The following is a 10171-nucleotide window of genomic DNA, read 5'->3' as shown; positions in this document are numbered from 1 at the left end:
AAAAACTTCAAATACATATCCTTTTTGTGTGCCTGGATTGTTCATAGAGCGACAGGAGGTAGTCGGTATCTTCCATGCTAAGTGGGTTATTCTCAGGATGAGTGTTTATTCACTCGCCACTGCAAGAGAAAGGGGCGGTAATAGGGATTCCCAGTCCCAAATTGAAAAAACAACTTACAATCAAACAAAAACTCCCATGGAGTAATAATATTTACTTTATTGTTTGGGAATCACCACTAATGTGTTTAGCATGGAAGATATTGATAACTGATGATCGCGAAGTAAACAAGAAGGGTGCATTTCTCAAAATATTATTTACCTCTGTTTTAAAAACTTGACCTCTGGCACCGCTGCAAATCACTGCTTCCCTCTGCGAAGGGACTATCTATTTAGTTTTATGTTATGTCATCACCTTCTAAAGTAAGCGCCAGAACCTGAGAGCACTGCTGTCATGCTTATGCATTGTGTGTAGCTAATGTTGGGTGCATCATGACTTGATGTTTTCTACCATGAATTACAATGTTTAGTCGTTGCTTGAGCTTTGGAGGTGCTCTGCATTTATGTTTTGCGGTCTCAGAAAGGGCTAGCGAGATACCACTATTGTCATATTATATCATGGTTGCTTTGATAACGTGTTGTTGTTTTAGATATCTTATTATTGCTCGCTAGCTGATTATGTCATTGATGTGAGTTAATATAATTTTTAAGAGTTATTGTCAACATGGTTAGTTATAATATTGGCTGAAAACCTGGGTGCTGTTTAAGCTTATTTATGCAAACAAGAGCAAAAGAGTTTGTAAAAAAATTTCTTTTTCACTTTCAGTTTATCAACTCAATTGCTTGAGGACAAGCAAAGGTTTAAGCTTGGGGGGGGGGGTTAATACGTCTCCGTCGTATCTACTTTTCCTAACGCTTTCCCTCTTGTTTTGGACTCTAATTTGCATGATTTGAATTAAATTAACCCAGACTAACGTTATTTTCAGCAGAACTACCATGGTGTTGTTTTTGTGCAGAAATAAAAGTTCTCGGATTGGAACAAAACTTTGCGGGGATTTTTATACAATAAAAGATAATTTCTGGAGCCAAGAACCACCGGAGGGGGGCACCTGGGTGGTCACAGCCCACCAAGGCGCGCCACTCCCTCCAGGCGCGCCCAGGTGGGTTGTCCCCACCAGGTGGCCCCGCAGGCCCTAAAACCGACGCTATACAATCCTATTTTTCCAGAAAAATCAGGAAGAAAGAATTATCACGTTCCATGAGACGGAGCCGCCGCTGTCTCCTGTTCTTCATCGGGAGGTCAGATCTGGAGTCCGTTTGGCTCTCCGGAGAGGGGGATCTTCGATCTTTGTCATCACCAACCCTTCTCATTCGCCAATTTCATGATGCTCTCCACCGGGAGTGAGTAATTCCTTCGAAGGGTCGCTGGTCGGTGAGGAGTTGGATGAGATTCATCATGTAATCGAGTTACTTTTGTTAGGCTTGATCTCTAGTATCCATTATGTTCTGAGATAGATGTTGCTATGACTTTGCCATGCTTAATGCTTGTCAATTTGGGCCCGGGTGTCATGATTTCAGATCTTAACCATTTATGTTATCACCATTATATCTATGTTCTAGATCCGATCTTGCAAGTTATAGTCACCTACTACGTGTTATGATCCAGCAACCCCGGAGTGACAATAGTCGGGACACTTCCCGGTGATGACCGTAGTTTGAGGAGTTCATGTATTCACCGTGTGTTAATGCTTTGTTCTTGTTCTCTATTAAAAGGAGGCCTTAATATCCCTTAGTTTCCAATAGGACCCCGCAGCCACGGGAGGGTAGGACAAAAGATGTCATGCAAGTTCTTTCCATAAGCACGTATGACTATTTACGGAATACATGCCTACATTATATTTATGAACTGGAGCTAGTGCCGTATCGCCCTAGGTTATAACTGTCGCATGATGAATGTCATCCAACAAATCACCGATCCACTGCTTTTTCCTACATATTGTTCTTTCTAAGTTACTACTGCTATTGTTACTGTTGCACTTGCTGCAAAATCACTACTATCACTGTTACCGTTACTATAGCTGCTGTTACTATTATTAAAACTATCATACTACTTTGCTACTGATCACTTTGCTGCAGATAGTTAATCTCCGGGTGTGGTTGAATTGACAACTCAGTTGCTAATACTTACAAATATTCTTTGGCTCCCATTGTGTCGAATCTATAAATTTGGATTGAATACTCTACCCTCAAAAACTATTGCGATCCCCTATACTTGTGGGTTATCACCCACCGCCGCCTCGAGGTCTTCCTGTCGTCGCCCTGGCCCGCCTGCTGCCACCGCGTCGCCCCTTCAGGTCGTGGCGCCGCGGCCCGCGGTCCACCGCCATCCCCGCGTGTCGACTTCTCGTGGTATGCGCCTCGCCGCCTTCCTTGGCGCGAGAACGCCACCATCCGCGTCGGTCTTCGTCACGCTGTCGGGTTCCTCGCCTACGTCGAGCACCGCCGCCGTGGCCCGCGGTCCACCGCCATCCTCGCTCGTCAACTTCCAGTGGTGTGCACCGTGCCGCCTCCTTTGGCGCGGGAACGCCACCGTCCACGTCGGTCTTTGTCGGGTTCCTCGCATACTTCAAGCACCGCCGCCGCGCTTGCTACCTCTTGAGCACTGCGTTGGTTTTCCCTTGAAGAGGAAAGGGTGATGCAGTAAAGTAGCGTAAGTATTTCCCTCAGTTTTTGAGAACCAAGGTATCAATCCAGTAGGAGGCCACGCTCAAGTCCCTCGCACCTACACAAACAAATAAAAACCTCGCAACCAACGCAATAAAGGGGTTGTCAATCCCATCACGGTCACTTACGAAAGTTAGATCTGATAGATATGATAAGATAATATTTTTGGTATTTTTATAATAAATATGCAAAGTAAAATAAAAGGCAATAAAAATAACTAAGTGTTGGAAGATTAATATGATGGAAAATAGACCCGGGGGCCATAGGTTTCACTAGTGGCTTCTCTCAAGAGCATAAGTATTACGGTGGGTGAACAAATTACTATTGAGCAATTGATAGAATTGAGCATAGCTATGAGAATATATAGGTATGATCATGTATAGGCGCATCACGTCTGTGATAAGTAGACCGACTCTTGCCTGCATCTACTACTATTACTCCACACATCGACCGCTATCCAGCATGCATCTAGAGTATTAAGTTCAAAGGAACAGAGTAATGCTTTAAGTAAGATGACATGATGTAGAGGGATAAACTCATGCAATATGAAATAAAACCCATCTTGTTATCCTAGATGGCAACAATACAATACGTGCCTTGCTGCCCCTGCTGTCACTCGGAAAGGACACCACAAGATTGAACCCAAAGCTAAGCACTTCTCCCATTGCAAGAAAGATCAATCTAGTAGGCCAAACCAAACTGATAATTCGAAGAGACTTGCAAAGATAACCAATCATACATAAAAGAATTCAGAGAAGATTGAAATATTGTTCATAGATAAACTTGATCATAAACCCACAATTCATCGGTCTCAACAAACACACCGCAAAAGAAGATTACATCGAATAGATCTCCATGAGAGAGGGGGAGAACTTTGTATTGAGATCCAAAAAGAGAGAAGAAGCCATCTAGCTAATAACTATGGACCCGAAGGTCTGAGGTAAACTACTCACACATCATCGAAGAGGCTATGGTGTTGATGTAGAAGCCCTCCGTGATCAATGCCCCCTCCGGCAGGACGCCGGAAAAGGCCCCAAGATGGGATCGCACGGGTATAGAAGGTTGCGGCGGTGGAATTAGGTTTTCGTGGATGCTTCTGTTGGTTTGGGGGTACGTAGGTATATATAGGAGGAAGAAGTACGTCGGTGGAGCAACGGGGGTCCCGCGAGGGTGGAGGGCGCGCCCCCCTGCCTCGTGCTATCCTGGTTGATTTCTTGACGTAGACTCCAAGTCCTCTGGATCATGTTTGTTCCGAAAATCACGTTCCCGAAGGTTTCATTCCGTTTGGACTCCGTTTGATATTCTTTTTCTGCGAAACTCTGAAATAGGCAAAAAACATCAATTTGGGCTAGGCCTCCGGTTAATAGGTTAGTCCCAAAAATAATATAAAAGTGTGTAACAAAGCCCATTAATCATCCAAAACAAAATATAATATAACATGAAGCAATCAAAAATTATAGATACGTTGGAGACGTATCAAGCATCCCCAAGCTTAATTCCTGCTCGTCCTCGAGTAGGTAAATGATAAAAACAGAATTTTTGATGCGGAATGCTACTTGGCATAACTTTTAGTGTAACCCTCTTAATTGTGGTATGAATATTCAGATCCGAAAGATTCAAGATAAAAGTTTAATATTGACATAAAAGTAATAATACTTCAAGCATACTAACTAAGCAATTATGTCTTCTCAAAATAACATGGCCAAAGAAAGTTCATCCCTACAAAATCATGTAGTTTAGTCATGCTCCATTTTTGTCACACAAGAATGCTCTAATCATGCACAACCCCGATGACAAGCCAAGCAATTGTTTCATACTTTAGTAATCTCAAACTTTTTCAACCTTCACGCAATACATGAGCGTGAGCCATGGATATTGCACTATGGGTGGAATAGAATATAATGATGGGGGTTATGTGGAGAAGACAAAAAAGGATAAAGTCTCACGTCAACGAGGCTAATCAACGGGCTATGGAGATGCCCATCGATTGATGTTAATGCAAGGAGTAGGGATTGCCATGCAACGGATGCACTAGAGCTATAAATGCATGAAAGCTCAACAAAATAAACTAAGTGGGTGTGCATCCAACTTGCTTGCTCACGAAGACCTAGGGCATTTGAGGAAGCCCATTCTTGGAATATACAAGCCAAGTTCTATAATGAAAAATTCCCACTAGTATATGAAAGTGACCAAACAAGAGACTCTCTATCATGAAGATCATAGTGCTACTTTGAAGCACAAGTGTGGAAAAAAAGATAGTAACATTGCCCCTTTTTATTTTCTCTTTTTTTATTGGGACAATGCTCTATGAATGATGATCATCACACTTCTATTTTTTACAACTCAATGATTACAACTCGATACTAGAACAAAGTATGACTCTATATGAATGCCTCCGGCGATATACCGGGATATGAATCAAGAGTGACAGGTATGAAAAATTATGAACGGTGGCTTTGCCACAAATACGATGTCAACTACATGATCATGCAAAGCAATATGACAATGATGAACGTGTCATGATAAACAGAACGGTGGAAAGTTGCATGGCAATATATCTCGGAATGGCTATGGAAATGCCATAATAGGTAGGTATGGTGGCTGTTTTGAGGAAGATATAAGGAGGTTTATGTGTGATAGAGCGTATCATATCACGGCGTTTGGATGCACCAGTGAAGTTTGCACCAACTCTCAATGTGAGAAAGGGCAATGCACGGTACCGAAGAGGCTAGCAATGATGGAAGGGTAAGAGTGCGTATAATCCATGGACTCAACATTAGTCATAAAGAACTCACGTACTTATTGCAAAAATCTACAAGTCATCAAAAACCAAGCATTACGGGCATGCTCCTAGGGGGATAGATTGGTAGGAAAAGACCATCGCTCATCCCCGACCGCCACTCATAAGGAAGACAGTCAAAGAACACCTCATGTTTCAAATTTGTTACATAACGTTTACCATACGTGCATGCTACGGGACTTGCAAACTTCAACACAAGTATTTCTCAATTTCACAACTACTCAACTAGCACAACTTTAATATCACTACCTCCATATCTCAAAACAATCATCAAGCATCAAACTTCTCTTAGTATTCAATACACTCATAAGAAAGTTTTTTAGTAGTCTTGAATACCTAACGTATTAGGATTAATTTCCCAACTTAAGCAAATTACCATGCTGTTTAAGACTCTCAAAATAATATAAGTGAAGCATGGGAGAATAATAGTTTCTATAAAACAAATCCACCACCATGCTCTAAAAGATATAAGTGAAGTACTTGAGCAAACACTATATAGCTCAAAAGATATAAGCGAAGCGCATAGAGTATTCTAATAAATTTCGAATCATGTGTGTCTCTATCAAAAGGTGTGTAAAGCAAGGATGATTGTGGTAAACTAAAAATAAAAGACTCAAATCATACAAGACACTCCAAGCAAAACACATATCATGTGGTGAATAAAAATATAGCTCCAAATAAAGTTGCCGATGTAAGTAGACGAAAGAGGGGATGCCTTCCGGGGCATCCCCAAGCTTTGGCTTTTTGGTGTCCTTAGATTATCTTGGGGTGCCATGGGCATCCCCAAGCTTAGGCTCTTTCCACTCCTTGTTCCATAATCCATCAAATCTTTTACCCAAAACTTGAAAACTTCACAACACAAAACTTAGCAGAAAATCTCGTGAGCTCCGTTAGCGAAAGAAAACAAAACACCACTTCAAGGTACTGTAATGAACACATACTTTATTGATATTGGTGTTAAACCTACTGTATTCCAACTTCTCTATGGTTTATAAACTATTTTATTAGCCATAGATTCATCAAAATAAGCAAACAACACACGAAAAACAGAATCTGTCAAAAACAGAAAAGTCTGTAGTAATCTGTAACTAACGCAAACTTCTATAACTCAAAACATCTACCGAAATAGGACGACCTAGAAAAAAAAATTATTGATCAGAAGCAATTGGAATCAATATTTTATCACATTCTGGTGATTTTTAACAATTGTTTTTGTGAACAGAAAGTTTCTGGAATTTTCAGCAAGATCAAATAACTCTCATCCAAGAAGATCCTATAGGTTTAACTTGGCACAAACACTAATTAAAACATAAAAACAAGTCTAAACAGAGGCTAGATCAAAGATTTATTCCTTAACAGAATCAAAAAGCAAAAAACTAAAATAAAATTGGGTTGCCTCCCAACAAGCGCTATCGTTTAACGCCCCTAGCTAGGCATAAAAGCAAGGATAGATCTAGGTATTGCCATCTTTGGTAGGCAATCCATAAGTGGCTCTCATAATAGATTCATATGGTAATTTAATTTTCTTTATAGGGAAGTGTTCCATGCCTTTCCTTAACGGAAATTGGAATCTAATATTCCCTTCCTTCATATCAATAATTGCACCAATCGTTCTAAGAAAAGGTCTACCAAGAATAATAGGACAAGAAGGATTGCAATCTATATCAAGAACAATAAAATCTACGGGCACATAATTCCTATTTGCAACAATAAGAACATCATTAATTCTTCCCATAGGTTTCTTAATGGTGGAATCCGCAAGGTGCAAGTTCAAAGAACAATCATCAAATTCACAGAATCCTAGCAAATCACACAAAGTTTTTGGAATCGTGGAAACACTAGCACCCAAATCACACAAAGCATAGAATTCATGATATTTAATTTTAATTTTAATAGTAGGTTCCCACTCATCATAAAGTTTTCTAGGGATAGAAACTTCCAAATCAAGTTTTTCTTCATAAGATTGCATCAAAACATCAACAATATGTTTAGTAAAAGATTTATTTTGGCTATAAGCATGAGGATAATTTAGCACGGATTGCAACAAGGAAATACAATCTATCAAAGAGCAATTATCATAATTAAATTCCTAGAATTCCAAAATAGTGGGTTCATTAATATCTAGAGTTTTGATCTCTTCAATCTTACTTTTACCAATTTTTTCATGAAGATCTAAAAATTCCGAATTTTTGGAACGCCTTCTAGGTAAAGGTGGCTCATATTCGGTCCCATCATTATCAAGATTCATATTGCAAAACAAAGATTTAATAGGGGACACATCAATAACTTTTAGATCTTCATCTTTATTCTCATAAAAATTGGAAGAACGCGCTTTCACAAAGAAATCTTTCTTAGCACGCATCCTAGCGGTTCTTTCTTTGCACTCATCAATGGAAATTCTCATGGCTTTGAGAGACTCATTGATATCATGCTTAGGTGGAATAGATCTAAGTTTCAAAGAGTCAACATCAAGAGAAATTTTATCAACGTTCCTAGGCAATTCATCAACTTTAAGCAATTTTTCTTCAAGCAAAGCATTGAAATTCTTTTGTGAATTCATAAATTCTTTAACACTAGTCTCAAATTCAGAGGGCATCTTATTAAAATTTCCATAAGAATTGTTGTAGGAATTACCATAATTATTAGAGGGATTACTAGGGTACGGCCTAGGATTAAAGTTTCCTCTATACGCGTTGTTACCAAAATTATTCCTACCAACAAAATTCACATCCATAGATTCATTATTATTTTCAATCAAAGTAGACAAAGGCATATCATTAGGATCAGAAGAAACACTTTTAGTAGCAAATAATTTCATAAGTTCATCCATCTTTCCACTCAAAACATTAATTTCTTCTATCGCATGCACTTTTATATTAGTAGATCTTTCGGTGTGCCATAGAGAATAATTAACCATAATATTATCTAGGAGTTTAATAGCTTCTCCTAAAGTGATTTCCATAGAAGTGCCTCCCGCGGCCGAATCTAAAAGATTTCTAGAAGCAAAATTCAATCCGGCATAAATTTTTTGTATAATCATCCAAAGATTCAAACCATGTGTAGGGCAATTACGTATCATTAATTTCATTCTCTCCCAAGCTTGTGCAACATATTCATGATCAAGTTGCTTAAAATTCATAATATCGTTTCTAAGAGAGATGATTTTAGCGGGAGGAAAATACTTAGAGATAAAAGCATCTTTGCACTTATTCAAAGAATTAATACTATTTTTAGGCAAAGACGAAAACCAAGCTTTAGCACGATCTCTAAGTGAAAAAGGAAATAGCTTCAATTTAACAATATCATTGTCCACATCTTTCTTCTTTTGCATATCACACAAATCAACGAAGCTATTTAGATGGGTAGCGGCATCTTCACTAGGAAGGCCGGCGAATTGATCTTTCATGACAATATTCAACAAAGCAGCATTAATTTCACAAGATTCAGCATCGGTAAGAGGAGCAATCGGAGTGCTAAGAAAATCATTGTTGTTGGTATTGGTAAAGTCACACAATTTGGTATTGTCTTGAGCCATCGTGACAAGCAAGCGATCCAACACACGAGCAAACAGGAAGCAAGCGAAAAAGAGGCGAACGGAAAAGAAAGGGCGAATAAAACGGCAAGGGTGAAGTGGGGGAGAGGAAAACGAGATGCAAATGGAAAATAATGTAATGCGGGAGATAAGAGTTTGTGATGGGTACTTGGTATGTTGACTTTTGCGTAGATTCCCTGGCAATGGCGCCAGAAATCCTTCTTGCTACCTCTTGAGCACTGCGTTGGTTTTCCCTTGAAGAGGAAAGGGTGATGTAGTAAAGTAGCATAAGTATTTCCCTTAGTTGTTGAGAACCAAGGTATCAATCCAGTAGGAGGCCACGCTCAAGTCCCTCGCACCTACACAAACAAATAAAAACCTCGCAACCAACGCAATAAAGGGGTTGTCAATCCCTTCACGGTCACTTACGAAAGTGATCTGATAGATATGATTAGATCACATTTTTGGTATTTTTATAATAAAGATGCAAAGTAAAATAAAAGGCAATAAAAATAACCAAGTGTTGGAAGATTAATATGATGGAAAATAGACCCCGGGGCCATACGTTTCACTAGTGGCTTCTCTCAAGAGCATAAGTATTACGGTGGGTGAACAAATTACTGTTGAGCAACTGATAGAATTGAGCATATTTATGAGAATATCTAGGTATGATCATGTATATAGGCATCACGTCCGTGATAAGTAGACCGACTCCTGCCTACATCTACTACTATTACTCCACACATCGACCGCTATCCAGCATGCATCTAGAGTATTAAGTTCAAAGGAACAGAGTAATGCTTTAAGTAAGATGACATGATGTACAGGGATAAACTCATGCAATATGAAATAAACCCCATCTTGTTATCCTCGATGGCAACAATACAATACGTGCCTTGCTGCCACTGCTGTCACTGGGAAAGGACACCGCAAGATTGAACCCAAAGCTAAGCACTTCTCCCATTGCAAGAAAGATCAATCTAGTAGGCCAAACCAAACTGATAATTCGAAGAGACTTGCAAAGATAACCAATCATACATAAAAGAATTCAGAGAAGATTCAAATATTGTTCATAGATAAACTTGATCATAAACCCACAATTCATCGGTCTCAACAAA

Source organism: Aegilops tauschii, chromosome 4 (assembly GCF_002575655.3).
Source record: "Aegilops tauschii subsp. strangulata cultivar AL8/78 chromosome 4, Aet v6.0, whole genome shotgun sequence".
NCBI classification, from domain to species: Eukaryota; Viridiplantae; Streptophyta; class Magnoliopsida; order Poales; family Poaceae; genus Aegilops; species Aegilops tauschii.
This window is presented reverse-complemented; position numbering follows the sequence as displayed.